This window comes from Typopeltis vanoorti, chromosome 15 (assembly GCF_054136105.1).
Source record: "Typopeltis vanoorti isolate ZY-2024b chromosome 15, IOZ_Tvanoo_1.0, whole genome shotgun sequence".
NCBI lineage: Eukaryota > Metazoa > Arthropoda > Arachnida > Uropygi > Thelyphonidae > Typopeltis > Typopeltis vanoorti.
The window spans coordinates 51,202,524-51,230,335 of NC_143563.1; positions in this window are offsets into that span (position 1 = coordinate 51,202,524).

Sequence of the window (27,812 nt, forward strand, 5' to 3'; positions counted from 1 at the left end):
TTCAAATGGCACGCTTTAAGCTGTAATGTTTAGGAAATCGGTTATCTCTTCAGCAGAACTCTCTACGGAGAGCTAGGAGAAAGGGGAGAGAATAAAGCTAAATACTCGATCTCATGTTCCCCACCGTGACTAGTATTACACAATATATGTATGTAATTGTGTATATTCTATGACAGATTGGCTCCAGGATTACGTTACGAAAAAAAAAAAACATACGTCTTGTTGTTAACTATGATCGAACTTATGTATAAATTCTGCTAATCGAAAATTGACACCAGGGTGCGAGAGTATCATTTAAAGTTAAATATCAACATCCTTTTATTTGTTTCCTCCAATCGGCAACTGTTTGTTATTTTTATTGTCGTTTCAGTGTTTTCCTATAATATATAAGCATTCAGCACAGTTTAATACAAAATTCCGTAAGCAATATTGCATTCATTTATATATAATTAAGGTTTAGTTACACAGCACTGGTGTGTTCTCTATAGGCTGACCATACTTACCGTTTTGAACTGGATAGTACCGTTTTTTACATATTTTCCGGATGTCCAGTCGTTTTAATTAAAATGTCAGTTTTGTTCCATTTTTAATAAAAACTATAAATATACTTTAATATTAGTCAGTCATAAATTATTATTCATAATCTATAATAGTTTGTGGATCAGTGAACGCTCATAAAATCTATAATTGTGAGGCAGTTGGATACATGGAATAAAAGTACCATTCCTGTATCTGATAGAGGGATACAGATACTTTCAAGACTAGAACTTATTCTTTGTCTTCCAGGTGGTACAGCACTTGTTGAGAGATTATTTTCTGTTATAAATAGTATCTGGTCAAAGGAGAAATCTAGATTAAGTGTTGAGACAATGAAGGTTATTTTAGTTGTAAGACAAAATTGTTTGATGGAATGTGAGAAGTTTTATGATAAGCTGTTGAAAGATCAAAATTTGCTACGTAGGATCGCTTCATCGGAGAAATATTCATGGTAGGATTGGGTGAAATACAGTTCCCCCTCTAGGTCTAGCTAAATTTTTGTATGGGTTCTGTCACTTAAGAATAATGGTAAGCTCAATATGTTTATGTAATAAAACTTTTTCGTCATCTTACTTTTTCATGAATACAGAATAGTATTCAATAATACCCCTCCCGTTTTTTCCATCCCAATGTCCCGTTTTTGTATCAAGGAAATATGGTCAGCCTAGTTCAGTGGCATGTTACAGTTTGAATCTACAGACACGATATGATCTATGCAAGATACGTTTCTCACGTGCAAGGTGGTCCAGAAGTAACAGAGCAGTTAGCGACTCCACATTGAAGCAGAAAAAAAATGTAATCTTTTTGGTTTAATCTAAACTTTAGATCTTCCACTATTGAAGATTCTGAAATCAAAATAATTATCAATTATTAACACTAAACAAAACTCATTAAATAATTAAAATAATAATAACAAATTAAAAACAATATAAAACTGTTATTATTACTATTACTTCAGGGTCACCCTATACTGTATGTGCATCCGATTCAACTTCCCACATGCAAACTAACCAAAGAGCATTTGAATCGTTATAAGTAAAATAATACTAAGGGAAATTATAATAAATAAATAAAAAGCGAAAATTAACTTGTAATACTAAGTACTCATATAAAAATATTATAACTTGCTGGGCTATTATTAAATATCATTCACTTTTTAGAGATGGGGGAAAGGAAGTCTGAAAAAAACATTTTATGGCGAAGTGCGGACAATATGCCTTTGCCAATTTTCTGCAAAATCAGAAAGCAGTAATTTATTTTTATTTCGAACACAAGTAAACATTTTAGTAACAATTTTTAAAATTTGTTACTTTAACAACTTTTAAAACTGCCGTAAACTTTCAAAGTATGATTTCAAGAAGAAGCTTCACAGATATTCTTATCAAGCAGGGGCGAATGCTGGTCGTGAAATTCAGGCTTGCTCTTGTTATCATTGAGGGAGTGAGAGGTGTGATTGAAGTCTGATAATCGGAATAATGAATTACTGACCATTTAAAACTATATATTTAGAAATTTATGTACATTTAATCATACAAGTGCAATATTTATTTTACAAATGATATTCTATCTTTTTCAATTTAGCTACTTGATTACAATTTATATCCTGCGGTTCTTCTTTATGATCTGGTCAATAACATCCGCATAAAAAGTTGGCTGTAACTTAATTTTCGCAAGCAAAGCGCACCTCTCACTCCCTCAATGATAACATTGAGGGAGTGAGAGGGGCGATTTGTTAGTTCAAAAGAAATATATCCAATAACGTATGGAAGGAGGCAAAATAAGAAGAATTGGAACCTCTGTTCAAATTCTTCTAGCAAGACTTTTGTTTTAAGTGTACTATTTTTTTTAAATTTATTCTTATTATTTTTATGGATTTTTGAAATTTTATTTATCTGTTATTATTAACACACTTAATATGTTGGCCTAATAGACTCTTGCTTCGGCCGTAATTCCAATGATGCCTCCAATCCAATGTCACAAAAAGACTTAAAGTTCATAACTTTTTCTAATTAAATGTTGTCTTTATTACAAAGTCTATTCCGAATAACTGATAAAATAAATAAATAAATAGTGTGAATTCACTGACTTCAAAAAAAATGTAGTCTTACTTACATTTGCATAACTCATCAACGACACCAATTTGTTCGTTTAAATTTACACATTTTATTTGATTGAAATATTATTTACACTAATGTATTTTCTGAATCTAACATACAAAAATTGGGATTTTTCTGGCATCACCATTGTCTGTGGTGCTTTTCTTGTAACAGTTGAATGATGAGACATGTCCGATTGATTGGTTTTGATACTGTTTCCTATATGATAATACAAAGTCCACAACTCACAAAAATAAGCAGCACTACTATAAAAACAATCAGGTGACGCTTTAGCGATGGTACTTGATTTTCACCTGCAAAACAAAAAATCTTATACTAGTGATGGAAAAATTAGCAGATTACTATAATCCTAATACAGTAGATAGTTTTGGCGGTATCAATGCTTTACAAAAAACGTACAAAATTGCCACATGAAACAGTCAAAATTTGGTTAACAGCACAGCCTACTTTGATGTGAGACATAAACATTAGAAGAAAGTTTAAATACAATCAAATCAATGTCCCGACACTTTTACACACTTTTGAATGTGATTTGGCAGATTTGTCATCCCATGCAAAAAGAGAATGAGGGCGTGTTTCCTTCTTATATGCATTGATTGTTTTTCCCGATTTGAATGAGTTTGAACACTGAAGAAATATCAGCAGACGCTGTTGTTAATGCTTTCGAGTCTATTTTTAGAGATTGCCCTGTTACATAAACACAGATCAAGGAAAAGAGTTTTGCAACAAGAAAGTTCGTGCATTATTTAAGAACCATAGTATTCATTTCTGCACGACCAGGAGCGAAATGAAAACACCCATTGCAGAAAGATCTATCAGAACATTGAAACGATCTACAAATGGGTACGAAAGTATTGCCGACCCTTGTACATACTTATAATCTCACGCCACACCGCGGATCGGTATGGTTCCTTCGGAAGTTAACGATCATAATGAGGATAGAGTTTGGAAATATTTGTAAGGAAATCAAGAGGAGGCTACCAAACCAAAATTTCACTTGGGCGATAGTGTGGTTTTAAGCGATGATACTCACAAATTTAGAAAAGGGTGTGGGAGTAACTGGTTACGAGAACTGTTCACTATTGCACAGGTTATTAATAGAAACCCTGTAGTATATAGGGCTTGCGGTCGGGATGGAGAGATAGTGGAAGAAACATTCTATGAATCCTAACTGCAAAAGGCTGATATACCCCAAGAACTTCCTGTAGACCTGATCTAATTGAACGAGTAATTAAGCAGAAAGGAAAGCTTCAGTATTTTCTTAAGTGGCTCGGTTATCCCTCATCGTATAATTGTTGAGTTCATGGCGAAGATGTTTTACTTAACCTCTCAGTAACAGAAGTATGAAATGTTTCCTATTAACACAAAAACGATATTTCAAGTGGAATTCCCACACTAGATAAGACTTTAAGGTAAATGGGAAGTTGCTCTTGCTGAAATTCATCTTCCAGGAGAATTTAATAAGATCGATTCCGGTTACGATGAGTTTCATATGATACATGGAGTAGGAAGAGGAGTCAATATCATCGACAACTACAACAACATGACAGGAAATAATGTTTTCGAAAAGTCTAAAGAAGTATTTTACAAAATATACAAGATTCCCAATGGCTGTTACAATTCACCCACTGAACTTCATTAAGCAGTGTTTGATGTGAGTTCTGTGATTACTAGAAAAAAGAACCCAATCATCTCCATTTCTCTGACAATCCCAATAGATTAAAACCTGTTGTTTTCTGAGGAGGCCCAGGGATTGGGCCTTCTACTGGGTTTTAATCGGATAAGTGTGAGACTAAAAGTTACAATCACTGGAAAATATCCAGTTGATATAAAGAGGGGTGTAGCCAGATATTTTGTTTATTCTGATTTAATCCCAGAGCAGATAGTTGGTGATACATGTGTACCACTTTTACGAGTTGTTCAGTGCAGCACCAAGTGTTCCTTCTTTTCTGCTAACCCTGATTATGGTTCGTTACGAAGACAAACATTTCAGTCAATCAGCACTGAAATTCGTTCTGACAGTGGCGAGTTATTTCACTTTCGTGGTGGCAAGACAATAGTTAAATTACACTTCTGACAATTAAATTACACTTCTGATAGCTGATTATCTGAGATATTACATACTGCACGCAGGTGGGGCTTAAATATTTATTGGAGCCCCAATACAGTGTGGGTACGGATTATGTAGCATTTTCAGAAGTGCCTTCTCCTTTCTAAGTCCACTTTTAAAACCTGCAGCTCAATTTGTCGGTCGTGAAGCCTTAAAAGCCAGTGAGCATATGATAGGAGATGTATTGGAAGGGGTACCTGTACGTTGAGCCTTTATAAACAGAGCATAAGAACTGATGCTCTGTTTATAAAGAGAGCCAAAGGAATACCATTGCAAAGGAATACCATTGCCAATAAAGCTCAGCGCCGATTTCTTCAGAGAGATGAAGGAAGCAAGGAGAAAAAGACGAATATTAAAAAGCGCAAACGAGATGAAATCTTTTGCTGACGATATGATGTCAAAGTTAGATATTTTTTCCCACCTACGTGTCAATGTTTGTGTGGAAAGAAGTTCTTATGTCACCTGCCAACCAATATCCAGTGCAGATAGTAGAAGTCCTGTGCAATTTTGCATACTAGGTACATCTGAAGAATACTTGGATTTCGGAAAATCAGACCTACGCGTCCGTGTGAACATCACCGACAATGATGGTAAACCTATTGAAGATTCTTCAGTTGGTGTCATAAACAATTTTCTCCGTTCCCTGTTCAGTCAAATTGTCTTTTTCCTACAAGACAAACTAGTGAATGTGGCATCTGACATGCATCCTTATAGGGCTTTTATTGAAAATCTGCTAAATTATGACAGATTCTAAAAGCAATCAACTGACAAGCAAGCTATTTCTTAAAGATGACATGTCTGATGTTAGTGATATGTTTACCAAAAGCAAATGTGGTATGCTTAGATGACAAGCTCGAATTAACCAATCGAAAAGTATCGAACTGTTTGGGCGAATGCATGCTGACATCATGTATCAACACCACTACTTGATCAACAACGTTTCTGTCCGTTTTCGTTTGGTTCGCAGTTCTTCCGAATTTTGTTTACTGACAGCAAGTGGGGATGCTAAGGATAAAGTGCAAATTGAAGAGGCTACACGTTTGTTTTGTCCACAAAGTCAAAATAAACCCAAAGATTCAACTGGCTCACCTGTCTCTGTTAGATGAGTCAAACATGGTACATCCCATCAATCGAATACAAGGGTCTTATTTTTCGATTCCAAAACCGGTTCCCGAGTTAGTCGATCTCTGGCACGGGCAAGCAGGTTTTTCCTCCCGGAAACTCGGGGTTTTCGTACTGTAAACTCAAGAAAATCGACCGTAGAACCCACATTATTTCAGACATTTAATATATTGTGTTAGGGTTAGGGACCACGAGATGGCGGCACATTTGAGGCGTCTCTCTTCACTGCGTGCCGCTTAATTAGTGATAGCTTTGGGCCATCTGTCTCTGATTGGGTACCAGTGGAGATTGAACTGCCCACTCAGTCTCCAAAAGTTAGATAGGGCTAAATGGCCTCGCCTACTCCCGTATACGGGAATAAAAAGGCGTTAGCTGATTTTTTTTTTTTTTTATTTGTGCTGGTGAAAGAAGTAACATAAGCAGAATGAAGAAAAAATAAAATGATATATCTACAGTGGGGGGGATAATACAAAATTTCAGATATCACTGGCATTATTCATGCTCAATTTCTTTTGGATGAATGCTCAACTTTATTTCCTAAAGAAATTTGTATTTCTGATGGAATTATTTTAAGATATGCATTGATAAACCACCATGTAGATGGTAAGAATTACTTGAAAAAGTTAAAAAACAGAATTCTTGTTTAATTAAATATAATCATCAGCTGAAATGGGACAATAGTTCTCTATCTCTGGACAAACAAAGGGATTGGATAATAGAATTAACATGCAAATATCAAATATTGCTTACCAAAGTGAGAGAAAATCAAAAACATTAACAAAGTTAAGAGACAGACCTGTTGTTGATTTAAATGATATTGGTTGCTCAAAACTTGAAAAAATACCATGTATTTCTTATTCATGTTATTGGAAACAAAAACAAAGATTTTGTGCTTATATCAATGCTCAAAATTATATGCATTGGTTTAAAAAAAACAAAAATGTAAGCCTTAATATTACTACAGTAACAAATTCCCATGATCAAAAATGAATAAACTTTGCAGATGAGTATCACAATGTAGAAAAGCATGTGAATGTCACTTCTACAACCATGGAAAATCATCCCCTTTGAACAATAGCGCAAATTTAAAACTAAGAAGATTAAGGGGAAAAAATAGATTGTATTTTTCACTTCATTTAAATTCTGTACGTTAGATTCAGAACATATAATATTGCAAATAATATTTCAGTCAAATAAAATGTAAATTTAAATGAACAAACTCGTGTTGTTGATGTGTTATGCAAATAGAAGTAAGACCACTTTTTTTTTAAATCAGTGAATTCACGCACAATTTATTTATTTATTTATTTTCCTCAGTTATTCTGATTAGACTTTGTAATAAAGATAATATTTAATTAGAAAATATAATGAACTTTAAGATCTTAAAATTTTAGACAAATGAAAATATTCACATGAATTATGTATCTGGAGAAAACAGTGTGTGGGGATGCCAATGATAGCCTGTAATTAATTATTCAGAAAATGTCCAATTGTTGATGTCATCTCATGCCTCTAAACTAAGAATTCCCATAGTCAATAACAGGAATGAAATACTACACACACTTATATTGGAAAATTCGCAGGAATCTACCTTACAATGAATACGCTTGCTTTAAAAAGTTAAAGGATGACAGAAAATTGTCATAGTCAAAGCGGATAAAGGCAACGCAACTGTCGTTTTAAATGCTACAGAATATGATAACAAAATGAAAAGTTTCCTGGAAGATACAAACACCTACAAACCCTTAGACAGAGACCCGACTTGGCATACACACAAAAAAAAGAAATGATCTAATACAAAAAGTGCCTCTCTGGACGGAAGAACTTAAAAAATACTTACAATCAAAACATCCTTTGATACCAAAGATCCAAAGTGTTCCAAAGATCCATAAGACAAATATACCTTTTAGACCAATAGTAGATGGAAGGGATTCACCGACTTCCAACTTGGCGAAATACCTCACGAAGATGATCTCACAACATATAGGAAAAACATCTTCCTTCAGAAGACTTCTTCCCTCCGGACATCTTGAATCTTTTTAAACATAGTATAAACAATACTTTTTGCACATATCAAGACAGAATCTGGGAACAAAAAGAAGGATTGGCCATGGGTTCATCATTATTACCGGTATTAGCAAACCTATTTATGTAAAACATTTAAAACAATAGTCTTAAGAATTACCATAAAAAAACAAAAATATGGTTACGCTATGTGGACGATATTTCCATCATATTCAAAGATTATCTCAACAATTTGCACGACACCATAAAATTCACTTTAGAACAAGAAGAAAATAAAAAACTTCCTTTTCTGGATATTCTATTATAAGTTAATGAAGAAAGTAAACTCTTCTTCTCAGTATATAGGAAGCCGACAAACACTAGAATATTTCTAAATGCAAACTTACCCCACCATACTTACAAAAAAATAAGCTTAATTAAAACTCTTCGAGACAGACTATACAATATCTCCAGCACACAAAAAGATGTAATGAAGAACTGAAATATTTAACAAAAATCCTCCAACAGAATGGATATGAAACAAAAACCATCAAGAGAATCGTTAAAATGCCTCCAACTAACAACACAATAAAGCAGGATTACAAAAACGCAATCTGGCTTCCGTATATCAAAAATGTTACAGATAAGGTAGCCAAATTATTGAACAAACACATCAAAAAAGTAGGCTTCCTTCCTATGGAAAAAATCTCAAGATTCCTACATCTACCAAAACCACCTCATCATCCTCTTAAAAAACCAGGAGTCTACAAAATTCATTGCTCTTTCGGGATTTCCTACGTAGGACAGACAGGAATATCTGGAGAAATACGCATGGCTGAACACCAAAAAGATGTGCAATACAAAAGAGAACAATAAACGGGTCTTGCTTTCCATACCACTTCCACTGGACACGATGTACTCTGGCAAAAACGACGATGTCATACATAGAAAACAACAGTAATATACGACAATTTAAATAAACAGCTAACATGCCAAAAAAAACCAATCCAATGCAATAAAAATCAAGGTTTAATTCTCCATCAAGTGTGGTCAGCTCTAATTAAAAATCTATCTCAATCGGAGCTCGGACTGTATGAACGAGAACAAGAACACGTGATATCGTCCAGTATTGTTCAACGTCATTAACGTTTTATATCTGAATTCGGTTATTTGGGTTTATGAATAGCCAGACAGTTATGATTTGTATTTATTAATTCTCTTGTTTAAACTTTAAGTTTACTATTTACTCCCTGAAGATGTAAATCCTATGATTTACGAAACTTGTCGGGAACTATTATTTCAGTTATTTATATAACTGAATAATAAAAAATGTGGTGTAATCACCGAAATATATCTTTTGAACCAATTAGCCACAGAGGTCTACGCCTGCAAATAAATAACAGTAGGTTTTTTGTTTATTCAGTGTATTTCAATTTTTAAACTCTTTAAAAGAAAACACGAGTTTATTATTGTAAAGGTGGTAGCTATATTAAACATGTAGGTCTAAAATGATAAAAAAAACGTTAGCTGATTGTTTCATTTTCTTTTTCTTCAGTTTGTTATTATTATTTTTAATTGGATTTCTGCTCAGGAATAGACTGGTTATTACAATCACAATGTTCCAACATAAAAATGTGTACAAATTCACATGAAGAGAAAAATACATGGAATAAGAAAAGTCTCATTGAGTATGTTATTGTTGATAGTGATGGTTTCCACTGGTGCAGGACACTAGAATGTACAGAGGACTTGAAATTGGATTTGATCACCATTTAGTCATGAGCAGGATAAAATTTATTTTTATACTGAGAAGAATCGCACAGAAAAAGAGGATAATTTAGCAATAAAATGGATGAAATCATCGTGCAGGAGTGCTGGTGATGACAAATTTCTGGCTGTAATCCTAAAAGCTTTAAATTGAGATGGTGTTCTCTGGCGGACTCGAGTGTGTCGGGCCGCTTGGATACCTGAGCAAGCACCAAAGCAGTGACAGACAAGCATAATAATACCAGACTTCAAGAAGGGAGATCAGAGATATTGCGGCAACTATCGCGGCATCTCTCTGCTCGGACAGCCTTGAAAAGTATATGTTAGGTGCTTGGCAATATGGTCCTGGAGCATAGTTGAGTCAAAGGTCCAGTAAGAACAATTGCCTCTTGTACTGGTATTAGTACAACTGACCAAATCTTCATTTTAAGGCAAGTCTTTGAGAAATCTTGGGAATATGCCAAGAATGTCTACATATGATTTGTGGATTTGGAGAAGCCATATGATCGGGTTCCTCGGGATAAACTTTAACAAGTAATACAGGATCTGAACCTTTAAAACCTCCGTTAATCTTTGCAAAAGGTGTGTTCTGTCACCCCTCCTTTTCATAATATTTATGGACTGGATTGATAGGCACTGCCGAGGCAGTGACTGTGTCAGAATTGGAAGATGTAGCATTAGATGTCTGCTTTTTGCAGATGATTTAGTCCTATTGGCTCTTCCACAAACACCTTCGGCGGACCATGGATAGGTTTATAGCTGTTTATGCAGAAGTCCGGATGCAGATCCCAGCCAAAGTGTGGTCAAAACGGAAACAATTGTGTTCTCATTACAACCATTCCACTGCACTCTACATGTGAGTGGAGTCCCACTTATGCAGGTGGAGAAGTTTAAATACCTAGGATACATATTCTCGAGTGAAAAAAGTGAGACATAGAGCTAGATAGTCGAATTGGCTCACCAAGCACAACATTGCAGGGGCTTGGCAATTCGATAGTATTGAAGCAGGAATTAAGCCAGAAGCCAAAGATTGCCGACTTCAATACAGTCTATGCCCCATCCTCACCTATGGTCGTAAGAGCTAGGTAATGAGAAAAGAATGTTGGCACGAATCCAAGCAGCTGAAATGAGGTTCCTGCGTGGGATTGCAGCGCTGACAATACTCGACAGAATAAGAAACTCTGCAATTCGGGAACCCTCAATGCTCGACCGCTGCTTCTCCGTGTTGAAAGATCACAGTTAGGATGGTACAGGAACCTGGTCAGAATACACAAGAGTGGCACTCCCAGCAAACCTCTTTGCCAAGCCAGAAGGAGGACACATTAAAAGTCAAGGATTCACTGGAGAGATTATATCCAGAACCTTGGGTAGACACCTCTGGGAGTCCCATTAGAACAACTGAGCTTTCTGGCAGAGAATCGTGACCATTGGAAGTTCCTCTTGCAGCTCCTGCTCCCACACCCAATTCGGAAAAGTGGCCTTGAAAATGGATGGATGGATGGATGGATACTGAACAGAAGAAACATGTCAGAAAGTTTTAATACGAATAAAAGTTGAGACATTCTCAGATGTGAACCATACACTAAAACACACAAAAATTATTGAAGAAAAAAAAATGAAAGGGTTTGAGAAACGGAACCAAACCTTGGAGATTCAGTGGCAAGTCCTGAAGGTACAATTGATTGATACAGCTAGAGAGGCAGGTGGTGAGGTTGTCTGCAAAGAAAGAAAAATCAGAACTCCATGTTGAACACAGGAAGTTAGAGAAGCATTGAATTAAAAGAAGAAACTATATCAAACGTTCCTGGCAAATAAATCACCTTGTGCTCTCCAAGAATACAGAGAAAATTGGATGAAAGCTAACCACAATGTAAAACTTGCTAAACAAAGGTCACGGGAAGACCTAAGAATGTAGAAAATAAATATCAAGAAGATGGCATGAAATTCTTGAGGTAGTTGAAGAAACTCAGAATTGGAGGAAAGAGTGATTTGAAAAGAATTAGAGATGACAAAGTTGAAATGAAAAACTGAAGAAAAAGATTACTCCATAAAAATTGCTAAATCAATCATTATCAGCACACTGCAATCAGGAATACATATCCATACTTCAAGTAGAAAAAGTCGTCAAAATCCTGAAATGTTGGAAGGCAGATGGAGTAGATAATATTCGACCAGCAATTCGCATGTATAGAGGCTTGAAAGTCTTAGTGTGACTGCACTACATAGATTATAAGAACTGGACAGACCAACGAATTTCATATGTTTGGAGTAGAGCTCTCATAGTACTTATGTATAAAAACGGAAATAAAACTGAAGGTGAAAATCACACAGGTATTTCTCTACTGAGTGTTCCTGCTAAGATTTATAAAAGCATACTTGAGAAACGGTTGAGAAGGATTGTGAAAGAGATGCTTGGATCTGTATTTCTGATTTGTAGAACTGGAAAAGGTATATAGCAAGGTGTCAAGAGAGAAGCTATTCAAAACACTGCAGCTGTATGGTGTCGGTAGGGCATAATATCAAGCAATACTTAGTCTTTGTTTCATATCAGCAGTTAAAATAGAAGGAAGTATAGGAAGATAGTTTAATGTTAAATCTTGTGCCAGACAAAAATATACATTATCAACTCTGATATTCACTAATTATATGATCACATTTTGAAGGAAAGGGGGGTATTAAGCCTGATATCAAAATTGAGATCTTAATCTCAACTCTTTATTTTATGCACGGGATGTTATACTTCTAAATAGTTCCACTACAAGTCTGCAAAGTTCAATAAATAAATAAATAAACAAATAGTGTGTGTGTTCATGGTTATTTCAAAAGTGTTTTTACTTAAACATACATAACACATCAAAGACACTATTCTTTTAAGTTTACATATTTATTTTACAGATATTATTTACAATGCAATATGCAGAAATAGGAATTTACATGTAGAGTCGTGATGGCGACTGTGTTTAGGGTTTTCTGAATAATTTAATTATATATACTAATGTCACTCAAACATACAGTTTTTGTTGCTTCGAAGATGGCTGTACTAATTTTCCAATACATTTTTTGGGGTATTTCTTTCCTGTTAAAGGGTGGTAATTCTTAGAGTATGTCGTGATGACAGATGTGATTAGGTTTACTGAATAATTTAATATATACTGGTGTCCTTAAACACACACACATACACGTTAGACATGAAAAGTCACTAACGTATCCATGTTGATACTCTAATATGTACCCTATAATTATTCTTATGAAAAAAAAACTATTCAGTATTAGAATTACGCTTACCAAAAACATACGAGCAGTGATTATTGAAATTAAATTTATCAATTGTTATCTTTAAGTTAAAAAAAAACTTACATTTCTTTCCAGAAGGGGAACATCTTGGAACTATCTAGGTTTTCTGAATATTCCAAATTGTCATTATATATTACTGTGGCTAACATATATCCACACCACAAAACACACAAAACATAGGAGTCGAAAGATATTTCTGTAAATAACCAGAAAAGCTAGCTGACTACTTTATATGGATTACAATCCGATTGGTTCTCTGTATTAATTCTTTCCCACTGTTGCTCATGCTATGATTTCCCATGCTTGGTTGGAAAGTCTATGCGCCGTTTAGTTTAGAGTAAGTGTTATTTCAGGTTTCAAATTCTGATTGCTGTTAGAGTATAGAATTCTGACAAGTGAAATTATTTTTTTTTTTCAAATTGATTGGTTATTTTCTCTATTTTACTTTTAAAGGTCATATTCTAACAGAATAACTGAGCAAAATAATAAATATATAAAGTGTATGTGAATTTATTTTCCAATACTGCATATTCCTCATTGTCTTATCTTAAAGATATCTCTCTTATCCGGTCGCCAATTTGTTGTACGTAGGTGAGCAATCGGTGAGCAATCGTTCAAACCTAAACACAGAATCATGTGTTTAGGTTCGAACTCTTGGTTTCCGTTAGGAAATTACCAATATGGCTATTAATTTTACCTTTGATTCTTTGTGCTCTTAACCTATTTCTGTAAGTGGAACTTATTTATTTTATTTATTTTTTGTTTAGCATCAGTAATTTTAAGTAACTGATATGACACAAACAAGGTTTTGAACTCTACAGAGGGTTTTTCTACAGCAATCTTTTTAAGACTTTTAGTAAAGTGTTGTTGGTTTTAAACATCTAATGGTTCTGAAAAATAACCAAACTCTAACAGTATTGTGGCTTTTCAGGTGAAATCTTCACCACTAAAATTCTGGGTATTAATTTAATACCTGATTATTCCTTTTGCTTCCAAGAGTTGAGAGTTTCATGAAATATTTGAGGGCTTGCATAAACAAATAAGACTTTTAATTCACTGAGTCAAAAAAAAAGTCTCTGGTTAATTTCTAGCATGAAATTTCACAAGGAAGAAAAATGTTATGGTCTTAAGTTTGTATAGCACATCAACAACACTCAATTTGTTCATTTAAATTTACACATTTTATTTCAATGAAATATTATTTACAAATTGTATTTACTGAATCTAACAATACAAAATAAATAAATTGAAAAATTCATGAAAGGTTATTTCATGGTTGTGAAAATGCCATCATACGGTTTTTGACAATATGACTCTCATCTGAAAGTTTATTTTTCGTTTGGTGTTCGTTGGGAATTTATTACTGAAGTAAAATTAAGGGTTGTGTATTTATTTCTTTGAAACCAATACATATACTTCTGAGAATTATTAAAAGCACAGAATCTTTCATTATGTTTCCAAAAGCATTTAAAAGTACACATTATGTTTTCACATTTTGGGTATCCGATTTCATTTAAATCAAGAACAGGCCGCCTATTAACCTCGTTAATGTTTTTGATTTTTCTCTTCCTTTGGCAAGTAATATATGATATTTGCATGTTGATTCTCTCATCCAATTTCTTAGTTTGTCCAAGGATAGTGAACCAATTTTCCACTTCAGCTAATAGTTATAATTTATTAACCAAGAATTCTGTTTTTTAACTCTTTCAAGTAATTCTTTCAAACTGCAAGGTGCTTTTGTCAATGCATATCTTACACCAATTCCATCAGAAATAAAAATTTCTTTAGGAAATAAATTTGAACTCTTATTCAAAAGAAATTGGCAATCAATTATTGCAATGATAACTGAAAATTCGTATTTTTCACCCAGTCTCGATTTTTCATAATTGTTTTCCTTCATTCTTCTTCTTCTTCTTAGATTACTTCATATGGCACCACAAATAAATATTTATTATTATTATTATTATTATTATTATTATTATTATTATTATTATTATTATTATTATTATTATTATTATTATTATTATTATTATTATTATTGTGCTATCTTCTATCGAAGGTCAGCGACCATCTTGGCGAACAAACTGCGCTCTTGTGTTAATCTGAGCAGTTGTGCACTGCTCTTTCCTGTCCACATCTTGATGTTGTCAAACCATGATATTCTTTTTCTTCCTCTAGTTCCTTTGCCATCAATTCTTCCTACCAAAATAGTTTGTAGAAGTTGGTATTTGCTGTTTCTCATGATGTGTCCAAGATATGATGTTTTTCGTTTCTTGATTATTTGTACAAGATGTTTAGCTTTGCCAATGGATTTTAAGACATCTTCATTGGTAATTTTTTCTGTCCATGATATCTTTAGCATTCTTCTGTATAGCCACATCTCAAAGGCTTCGATTTTCTTGATGGTTGTCTCCTTCAATGTCCATGTTTCAACACCATAGAGCAGAATAGACCACACGTAACATTTCAGCATTCGGCATCTGACTTCCATGTTTAGGTCTTTATTGCAGAATAGTGTTCTCATTTTCATGAAGGACTGCCATGCAACTTCAATCCTTGTCTTTGTATCTATTTCTGGATCCCACCGTTCATTAAGCCAGCTACCAAGATATTTATATCTTGACACTTGATCAATATTTTTCCCATTGAGTGTCAGTTTCATTGATGACGCTGGATGTTTGCTGATGATCATGTATTTTGTCTTGTTGATGTTTATATTTATTCCCATTCTTTGGCTTTCTATGTATACTCTGTCAACGAGTTTTTGGAGATCCATAATGTTATCTGCAATTAGCATGGCGTCATCTGCATATCGTAGGTTGTTAACAATCTTTCCATTTATTGTGATTCCCTCTGGACATTCTTCCAATGCTTTTTTAAAGATTACCTCTGCATATATGTTGAACAGGAGTGGTGAGAGCACACATCCTTGTCTCACTCCTCTTTTGATGTTAATATCACTGGTGGTAATGTTGTCTAATTGAACGATAGCTGACTGATTCCAATACAGATTTGTTATTAGTCTTATGTCTTGTTCGTCTAGCCTTATTTGGTGAAGGATTTCTATTAAGTTGGTGTGTCTGACTTTGTTGAATGCTTTTTCAAAATCTATGAAACACATAAAGACAGATTTCTGTTTTTCTATGCATTTTTGTATCAATATTTGGGTACAGAAAAGGGCCTCTCTAGTACCAAAACCATTCTGAAAGCCGAATTGTGTTTCACTTAGAGTTTCTTCACTTTTTCTATAAATGCGATTCTGAATTACTTTCAAAAATATTTTTAATGTTTGGTTCATTTGACTAATAAGTCGGAAGTCACCACAGGAATTCGCTTTGGGTTTCTTTGGGATAGTGATAAATGTAGATTTGAGCCAATCTGATGGAAATTCATCACTTTCATATATTTTATTAAATAGTTTTTCAAGAAGTTTGATGTTATCTGGTTCGATTAATTTTAAAAATTCTGTTTGCACACCATCTGGTCCACTGGCTTTTCCTGTTTTACTTGTTTGTATAGCATTCTCTATTTCGCATTTCATGATTGCTGGTCCTTGAATGTTATCTTTTATATTTATAGGCTTCTGTCTAGTATCATTGAAAAGTTCTGTTACATATTTTATCCAAATCTGTGCTTTATTCTCTTCTTCTAGAACTATTTTTCCATTTTCGTCTCTTAGAGCTATTTGCTTTTTCCTCAGTTTTCCAGAAATTTCGTTGATTTTCTTATACAGATTGAAATTATCATGTTGTTTCTGAAGCAGTTCAATTTCAGTACATAAATTTTTCATCCAATTTTCCTTGGCTTCTTTTATTTTTTTCTTGATGATGTTATGTGTTTCTGTATACCTGGCTAGGTCTTTGTTTTTATACATTCTTCTTGTATCAATAAGAGAAAGAATCTCATCTGTCATCCATTCCTGTTGTTTTATATTATTCACATAACCTACTTCTTCAATACTTGTTGTTATGATGGCATTCTTTAAGCTATTCCAAAGAGATTCCACACTTTTATTTTCTTCTATGTTAATCTGTTGTAATCGCAGGTTAAGCTGTGTCTTGGCACTTTTATTTATGTTCGGGTCTTTCAGTTTTTCTACCTCAATTTTCGTTTTCTTCTTTTGTGATTTTTTAGCTGATTTTAATCTAAGACGTACTTCTGCAACTATGGAATTGTGGTCTGATGAGATATCTGCTCCAGGATAAGTCTTTGCACTCTTTATACTACTGTGGAATCTTTTATTTATCAGTATATAATCAATTTGATTTCTGACAATATTATGTTGGTTATCTTGAGGCGATTTCCAAGTGTACAGTCTTCTTGGTGGAAGTTTAAACCAGGTATTTGCTATTGTTAGATCTTCCTCCTGACAGAATTGGACTAGGCGATCTCCTCTGTCATTTCTGGTGCCTAAGCCATGTTTGCCAACAATTTCTCCATCACCCATTCTTCCCACTATTGCATTGAAGTCACCCATCACTATGTTTATATCATGTTTCTTTGTTAGATTTTTAATCTCTTTTAGGTGTTCATAAAACTCTTCAACATCTTCTTCACTTTTGTCAGCTGTGGGTGCATAAGCTTGGATGATATTTATGTTAACGGGGTTTCCCTTAAGTTGTAACAGCATTATCCTTTCAGAAAATGGAATCCAATTTATTACTGATTTATTGATTTCTTCATCTACTATTACAGCTACACCATGTCGATGTTTGTTCTCATCATTCCCAGAGTAATACATTGTCATATTATCTTGTTGACACTTTCCAGATCCTGGCCATCTTGTCTCGCAAATTCCCAAAATCTGGATGCCCTCTTCATTTCTCTTGTGGCATTTCTTAATTTGCCAGCTTCATACAGAGTTCTGACATTCCAAGTTGCAATTTTAAAAGTGGACACCATTTTGAGCCCGGAGATTCTTCGCACCCCTGTCCCATTTAAGGGACGCCGGGAACTTGGGGCCAATTGTAAGGGTTTGCTCGCCATGGTGGTTGTTCTGGAGATAAGGTAGAGCAGTAGTTTCTCCATTTGCTTTCTGCTCCGCAGTATTACAGACGTACACAATATAATCATATTGCCATCTGCAAATCTCTGATCACAAGCTTTTCCGTCATCATTTGGCTTCAACCTTGTGTCAGTACTGACAATGCTGCTTCCCAATGTCAGGGGCGGTGACCCCAGTAGGTACTTATTTAATGGCGGCACTACTCGCCATGTCACCGAGTTGTCATTGGGCTTTGTGAGGTTTTAAGTGAGACAGAGTTACCACTTCTGCGCCCCCACGCCCTGATAGCTCAGTCACTGTTGGTCCACGGCTGCTTATTCGCCAGATTGCTCTGCTTATATCGCAGCTAACCTCCATATCTGAAGGCTGTTCCCCGATCCGCCACCTGGGGCGAATTATTATTATTATTATTATTATTATTATTATTATTATTATTATTATTATTCTGTATAATCCTTATAGTAAATACTGTAAATATTATTATTGTATGTAACTTATACAGAGACATAATAAAATGTAAAAAAAAAAAAAAAAATATTATTATTATTATTATTGAATTGTGTGTGTATGCTGCATTAGTGCATTGTATCATGAATTGTGTGCACATTGGTGCCAATCCATATTTAGCTAGTTTAAAAAAATGTATATTCATATTTATAAAATGTACTCTGCATTTTGTATATCGAATTTTCGTACTGTACAGAAAAGATAATATGTTTTTCATTGTGTGTGCAGATACTCTGTGTGATAGTAAACCTTATCATTTTCATTGTAAAAACAAATAAGGCGTTTATAAAAAAAAAAAAAAAAAAAAAAAAAAAATTATTATTATTATTATTATTATTATATTCTAAATTCAAAAATTCTGTATAAACCTTATTGTAAATATTGTAAATATTATTATTGTATGTAATTTATACTGAGACATAATAAAATGTTTAAAAAAAAAAAAAAAAAATTATTATTATTATTATTATTATTATTAGCTCTGATCGTATACTTTATGGTAACTTTCGTTTACAAAATTCTAAACAATTAGAACTTTTCACAAAGAAAATTTCAAAGAATTTGTGGCTCACCCATTATTTTTACATTACCAAACACAAAACAACTCAAAACGAAATATCAGTTGCAGTGGATGAACGATTACCTTAAGTTCAAAGTCACTCGACTAGATGGTATTTTCTTATAGTACTTTTTACACTTACCATGCTCTACCATGACCATTCCTTCAAAAATGAACCTTTTGCGTAGATGACTCAATGACATGTTTTCACATGCTGCTGCATATACTGTTGGTGTGTTTTTATCTTAATTTGTGTGGGGAAAGGTAAAATTTGTACAAGTGTTATCTGGAGAGTACAAACATTTTTTCTATACCAAACTTTAAGTGTTAAAGTCAATTAAAGTTTAATTAGGTGCTCTCTCTCTCTCTCTCTCTGTAAAACAACCAAATTCTAATAGTTCGGATTTTCAATTATGTGAACGAATTGTTTTCAGATAACTCAAATGATGTCAATGGGTACCATTAGACAATTTCTAAAATAATCAATACATGGATTTTAGTTTTCAACACTTTTTCCCCATCCTGGCATTAATTTCAAATGCATATTTTATTTTGGTAAAATACTATTTACAAGTATATTAACTGAGAAAAATTTGAAACATGTAATTACCTAAAAATATTTCACAATATTTAATTTAGACTCTTAACATTTTCCAAACAGTTCAATGAATAAAATTTTTGTTACTCACTGTTTCTTGGTTACATTATAGCAAAATAACTGGTCATGCAAAATAGTTTTTAAATGAGATACCATGGTAACCACACTTCAATACATTTGATATTGTACCAGTCTGGAAATGACACCATGCCTCCTAAACATTCGTGTATTCGTTTGTCAGCAAATATACATAAACAGTTTTCGTAAAATGTTCGTAAATGTCCCAAAATAAAGAATCTTTATCGAATTGGATAAAATCTTGAATGTCTAATTTTACCATTGATGAATTTAAATGATTAGCGATAATTTTCCCCATGATATGAATAGATCGTAATTCAGTTTCCAAAAATATTAAATGATTATGAATGTCATACATTTTTGGTGAAAACCTCTCAGCTTCTTCACAACTAATAGAAAAAACGTTACTTCCCTCAGTTCTTGTATCATCAAGTATTAGTTCCCCATTTTGGCATTTCAGGATATAACACTCACCGAGATCGGTTTTATAGTTTACTCTTCTTTGCAAGTAGCTGAGGATATCAGACCACTTCCTGCATAACTTTTCCCAGGTGGTCCTGGATAAATACATCACAATGTATGTCTTCTAAAATAAAAATTGGTTTCCATCCTTTTAGAGCTTAGTGAAGAGTTTTGTCTCGTGCAATTTTCCTGAAGAAAGAAAATTTGAATAACATTTGTGGCTCAAGTGAAGTCAATTTTCTTTGCAGTTACCACAATTCGTTCATCCTGTGAAGTTATCGTATTGTGTTGTGGTGATTGGTTTCCAGGAAAGTAAAGTGAAATAATGGGTTAGCCACAAAAGTTAGGGAGAAAGGGAGAAAAGTTACAAAAAAGAAAAATGTTCCTGGTCCGGGGATTCCCTTATTCAGGTAATATTCACTAATTTCATGTTATCAATATGTGGTGTGCCAGTATCGGTAAGTGGTGATATTATTTGATCTATTCTACGTTAAAAAATTTAACCCTGAGATGGATAAGTGGCTGATAAAAAAATATAAAAAATTCTCGCGAACAATCAGAAGAAACAGAAACAGACTCAAAAAAGGACAATATTTCATATTTTACCAGAACAGCCTGCATCGTCTTCAGAACCAAACGGTAAGAGGCAAAACATGTAATATATGCATTTGATTTTTGCAATATTCGTTGTGTATGTTTTGTATTGAATATAAATACAATAAATATTATAATAATATATCTATTACGATTTTTTTTCGACGGAAGCAGTGAAATATTTTAATTTTTGCAAAGGGGGCCCTGACATCCAGAAGTTTGGGAAGCACTGGCTTAATGGACAGTAGCGGCATCTGGCCTGTAGAACTGGTGTAGAATTAGATCTTTTCATTAAATCAGTAAAATTAAAGTTATTTCCTTTACTAAGAGCTGCTAGACTAAGGACACATTTATTTATGCCTCTTTGACTTTTAATGACAAGCTCATAAATGAGAAATCGGAAGCAGTCTTTAAGAGAGGATTAAGACAGTTTAGAATAGCAATAAATGACTTCGAAATATTGCTCACATTTATATCGACTTTAATGCCGGTAATACACTTGAACATCGTTTCTGTGCTTATTTGTTTTGTATAATATTAAATGTATAATATTAATTTTTGTATAATACGTAATTTAATCGAACATAGTTTTGTACATATTTGCTTAGTATTACAATTTAGTTCTCGCTTTTTATTTATTTATTATAATTTCTCTTAGTATTATTTTACTTGTAATGTCTCAAATGCTTCTCTGGTTAGTTTGCATGTGGGAAGTTGAACCGAACTGCACATATAGGGTGACCCTGAAGTAATAATAATAATAACAATGTTTTATTATTTTTAGTTTATCATTATTATTTTAATTTTTAAATGAATTTTGTTTCCTGTTAATAATTGATAATTATTTTGATTTCAGAATCGTCAATAGTGGAAGAGCTAAAGTTTAGATTAAACCAAGAAGATTGAATTTTTTTTTTTTTCTGCTTCAATGTTGAGTCACTAACTGCTCTGTTACCTCTGGACCACCTTAAAAGTTAGAAACGTGTCTTGGACGGATCATGTCGATTCAATAGATTCAAATTGTAGCATGTTACGGAACACACCAGGGCTGTGTAAATAAATCTTAATTTCAGTATATAAATGCATGCAATACTGCGGGCTGAATTTTGTATTAAACTGTATTAACTGCTTATATTATATGAAAACGCTGAAACCACAAAAAAAAAAGAAAAAAAAAGACAAACTATTGTTGACATTAGGGGAAAAAAATAAAATGCGGTTGATATTAAACTTTAAATGATACTCTCTCACCCAGGTGTCAATTTTTGATCAACAGGATTTATACATAAGTTCAATTATAGTTAACAACAAGACGTACCTTTTCCTTTTTTTTCCGTAAGAAATTAGATTTTAACACCATAAAGCAGGAGTAAATCTGCCGTATAATACACACAATTACGTACATATATTGCGTAATACTAGTAAGGGTTCGGAGCATGAGATCGAACAGTTAGCTTTATTCTCTCCCCTTTCTGCTAGCTCTCCGTAGAGAGTTCTGGCTGAAGAGATAACATATTTCAAAAACATTAGCGCTGAAAGAGTGATGTTTACTCCTGAAGGAGACGGTGTAAAGGACTATCTATTTTTAAGTGTAGAATTTAAAAAATATGTGTAAAAATTCTAAATACGAAGTAAAAATGTTCAGTAATGATGTTCGTTCATTTTAATATTGTGTTACTAACTTACCAAAACCTATCTCGGTTTATAATGAACTTCCTTAACACTTCACCCCAAATAAAATCGTCACAGATACATAAATAAATTAATAGCCTCAGAGTAAGTAAAGAAAAAGTAAAGAATGTTCCTAAATTGCACATAGACACACACATTCCCAGTTAACTCATGTATACAAATTAATCTGTGAACCCCAGAAAATTCCATTTAGGTTAACGATTTTTTTCTTTTTTTAGAAAGACATTCATACCTTTCGAATGATTTTTAATGAAAATCATTTGAAAATGATTTAATTACTAATGATGGCGATTAAAGAAATAATCATTAATTAAATTGCATTCGCTGCAATTCAGTAACGTCCAACCACTACTGAATAGGTAAGTAAAGAAAATATCTGCATTAAACAGATGTCGTTCCTCACATGTGTTTAATACAAATGTCAGGAAGAACATCTGTATTAAACATCACTTTAATACTTAAGTGACATTCCCTCATGTGTGTGTCAATGTAGGAAGCACTCTGTACTAAACATCATTTTAATGCTTAACTCTTGCCAACTTTGTGGCTCTATGTCGTCTACGGAGCATATTTCTTTATCCTGAAGTGGATTGATGCTTGGGGGTCCATAGACGTTTGGCTTACTGGCATGGTGTTATATTTTAAATATAAAAGCTGTCTCAAATCTTTGATGAAGGCATTTCAAAGGAGTTTTCCATTGTTTAGCAAATGAGCAGATGCACTGACTATCGCATATATATATATATATATATATATATATATATATATATATATATATATATATATATATATATATATATATATATGCCATAACATATTTATTCAGCTGAGAGATGTGTTTAAAAAAATTTAATGACTAAAAGCGAAGAGATAAAAAGTCAAAAATACTGTTGAAATAAGCATTACTAGTTTCATCTTCATGACCGAATTCTATGGGTGCACAATAAAAGGAAACAACCATCAAAAAAAGAAATTGCGAAAGAATAAAAATCTATACATTAAAGTATTAGCGTACTGACATTTAAAGCTGTTCTAAGTATCTCCTAATAGTTGGGCGTGCACATTCATTATCTCGTGAATGCCAAAACTGGATGGAAGTGCAATGGCAGTCTGAGAAATTATAACTAAGGTTGTTGTTAAGATGCATTTGATTGAGAACGATTTCTTTGGATTCGGCAATTCTTCTTTGTAGTTCATCATGGCAGCGAAAGATATTTTCAGATTTGTCCCATAAGACTTGATGAATGACATTTTCCTCATTGGTGTCAGCAGAATTCAGGTCATGGTTCGACAGAACACCAGCTCTTATTCTGCTGTAAGTAATCTCTCTTTTGTGTTCTTCGAGACGAAATTCGATGGATTTTTCCGTCTGCCCAAAATACGGTTTATTACAGTTGCACCAGATTCTGTAAACACCGGGATATTTCAGGTTGTGATGTTTTTGTTTGGACCTTCTTAGCAAGGAACAGGATTTCAAAAGAGGAGTGAGAGAATTCCGGATGTTGTATTTTTTAAGAACTTTGACCAATTTTGGCAAAATGGAGCTGATATATATGATAGGAAGGTGTAGCCTTTTTCACAATTTTTATCTACAGTATAGCGAGGAATTGGATAGAAAAGTAACTTATTAACTGTTTATTTTGAATAACCATTTTGCTTCAAGGCAGTAAGTCATATTGGTTCGAGGATACATAGTGGTTGGTTGCTCGGCGAATTTAGTGTTTCTGTTAAGCTGGTGATTTTTGTCTGTTTTTATATAATAGGGACTGATGGAATATCAGCTGAATATAATTCCTTTGACGAGGATGGTTAATATGAGTTTCCTAATGGGGAAGATTCCGCAGGAATGTAAGGAATGTATGGTAATTCTATTGCATTAGTGTGGTGGAAAGAACGACGTATCAAACGATGAATCAATTAGTATCTCAGGAGTGGTAGTAAAGATTTTGAATAATTAGTTAGGGCCCACATTCAGAAATGGGTTGACAGTGAATCTCTACTTCGCAATGAACAACATTGGTTTACTAAGGGAAGGTCATGTTTTATCAAATTGTTCACATTCTATAACAATGTTACCATTGAACTAGACAAAGAAAATGGATTCATCATGACAGTTTTGGATTTTGGTAAGGCTTTTGACAGACTACTGCATAAATTGGATAAGCATAACAAGATAGCTGACTGACAGATATCAAAAAGTGGTATACGGGGGATCTGAGTCTGCAAGGTTTAAGATAACAACTGGTGTTCCACAAATATGTGTGCTTGGTCCACTGTTATTTAATCTGTACATTAATGATATTGGGAAGGAACTGACAAGCGATATACAGTTATATGCTGATGATGCAAAGATATGTAGGGTAATCAGGAATGCTGCTGATATGAAGTACTTGGAGAAGGATTTGAATAGACTGGAATTGTGGGCATGAGAAAACGGCTGTAATTTTAATGACAGTAAATATAAAGTCATGCACTTGGGTGTGATTAGATATTTACAACATTCGCATGTAATGATAAGTATGTTATATTGCCTCTTTACAAGGCCTTGATAATACCTCATTTGGACTATTGTGAGTAGATCTGGTTTCCGTTATGATTCCGATATATTGGAGAGAGTACAAAGGCCAGTGTTAAAAATGATATCAGGATATTGTAGAATATTGATTATGAAGACAGATTGAGAATTTGTAGACTGCAGACACTAGCAAACAAGAGAAAAACGGGTCATATAATTGAGACTTACAAAGTGCTGAAAGGGTTATACAGGATTTCAATTGATGAGATTTTCCAATTTATGGAGGGTGGGGAAAGGACGAGAGGGCATCCTTGGAAGATGAGAATGAAGGCCTCCAAGAAGGTTGTAAGGGCTATATTTTTCTCTCAGAGGATGGAGCGTGATTGAAATGGATTGCCATTGGATGTTGTGAGTGCAATCAGTGTGAATGAATTCAAGAATAATTATGATCGCTGATTTGTGTAGTATGTGGCCTCCCTCGATGAATCTCTGAATCCCTTTAGGTCTTTCTTAATAATAATAAGAAGACGAAACTAAAGCTCTCTGTTAGTATCTTCTTCGCACAGGTGTAAGCTAGCAAGTTTGCTTAGAGTAGAGATAATAACTAGTTTTTGAGGTTGATATTGAGGGTCTTTGCATTGAGATATCTGTTAGTGTGAGTTGGTTTCCTGTAAATTGCGATTTTAGTATCTCAGAAATGCGAGTGAGTCTCACATCCAGCAATGTGAGAGCGCCATCAATTTCAAATTCAAGAGTTTATTTGAATTTTGGATGTTGACTGTTGAGGTAGTCAAGGAAGTCCTTTAGAGATTCAGGACCGTGGCATCAGATTAAGATGTCATCGGTATATCTCTTCCACAATTTTAGTTTCAGAGGAACGGACGAGGTACATTTTTCTTCAAAAGATTCCAAATGTAGATTACCCAGAATGGACAATAACGGGTTACCCATAGCTAAACCAGATTTTTGTTTGTAAACAATGTCTTTTTTTAAGGACGATCATATATAGACCCTAACTTTTGCCTAAAATTCATAATAGAGAAAATAAGAGAACACAATTTAGAAACACATATTTCATTTATTGACTTTGAAAAAGCAGTTGACAAAGTTAAAAGAAACATATTATTAACACACTAAAAGAAAGACAAATACCTAATAATATGCTAAAAGCTATCACAAGTATATATGAAAATGATCAAATACAAATAAGATTAAATCACGAGCTATCATATAACAGAGAGATAAACCAAGTGGTCCGACAGGGATGTCCCCCAACCCCAGCAATACTTTTTAATATTTAATGAAATGAAATAATAACAAAATGGAATAAAAATTCCCGTCAAGGTATTAAACTTACTCCTTCAGTGAACTTAAACACTCTCCTCTTTGCCGACGACCAAATAATAATTACAAATTCTGAAGATAACTTACAGAAAGCTATTTTAGATCTAAATGAGATATCCAAAGATTATGGTATGATAATATCAACAGAAAAATCAAAAACTATGGCCTTTATAAGGACAAGATCCAGCAAGAACTAAAATAGTAGTAGATAACAAGATCTTAGAAAAGGTGAATTCATTTAACTACCTATGTTGTATGATCACATGTGAAAATGAAAAAGATATAAACATAAAAATTACAAAATATTTAAAAATAACAGGTGTAATTAACTCTATATTTAAACCAAACCTAGTTCAAAAACAAACCAGACTAAAAGTATACAATACATTAGCCCTTCCAGTCTTAATGTATGGAAGCGAAATATGGACAATAAAAAAAAAGACAAACAAAGATTAACAACAGCAGAAATGAAGTTTATGAGAAAAACTGCAAGGTATACTCTATTTGATCACAAAATAAACGAAGAAATTATGAACGATTTAAACCAAGAATCAGTAATATTAAAATTAAACCAAGAATCAGTAATATTAAAATTAAACCAAGAATCAGTAAATATTAAAAAAAATATGAACATAAATGGATGGAACACGTTCAAAGAATGAAAACAGAAAGATTACCAAATCAAGCCTTAAAGTACAAGCCATTAGGGAAAAGAAAACCAGCACGTCCTCTTAAAAGATTCTACGATGAGTTCTAAGGCCGGAAGAGCCCATGTTAGTCCTAAATCTTTGATATACATGATGATGAAATAATGTCTTTAAACTGGAAATAGGCAGAATTAATATAATGAGTTAATAAAGACAACTTGTTTTGATAATTTATCTTTCAGAGGAATAAGAACTTCTTTGTAGGTACATTTGTGAATATTGAATATTCATATATTTATATTTGCATATTTATGTTTTTTACACTTGAAATAAAATCAACAGAATTTATCATAAAAGAAGAACTCGAGCCGTATAAGCACTTGAGTGATTTTTCTAATATCAGAGAGTTTATAAGAAAGTGAATCAATGCCTTCTACAATAGGTGTTAGTGTAGTGTTTTCTTTATCGATTTTTGGTAATCTATATAATCTGGGGATTACAGGATGAAGTGAACGAAGAGATAATCGAATATTTCTGGGAAACGGTAGTTGTTCTAAGAAGGTTGTTTGTAGGATTATGAAGTTCACGAGTTGGATCTCTGTCAAGAATCAAATAAGTATTTGTAAAAATTGGAACATTTTGTCATTATAATCTTCAGGATGACAGTGGCATTACCTTTATCAGCAGGAAGGATTATTATATCTTTGTTTTTTGTAGTTTACTTACGTTCTGCTGGAGAGATGTCTGCAGGGGGTTTCACATTGTTGATATATAGAGAATCCATACGAAGTAAATTAGCCTCTTGAGTAGTAAGGAAAGAGGTAACCTTTTCAGTTTGAGTAATAGCTCCTTTGGAATAG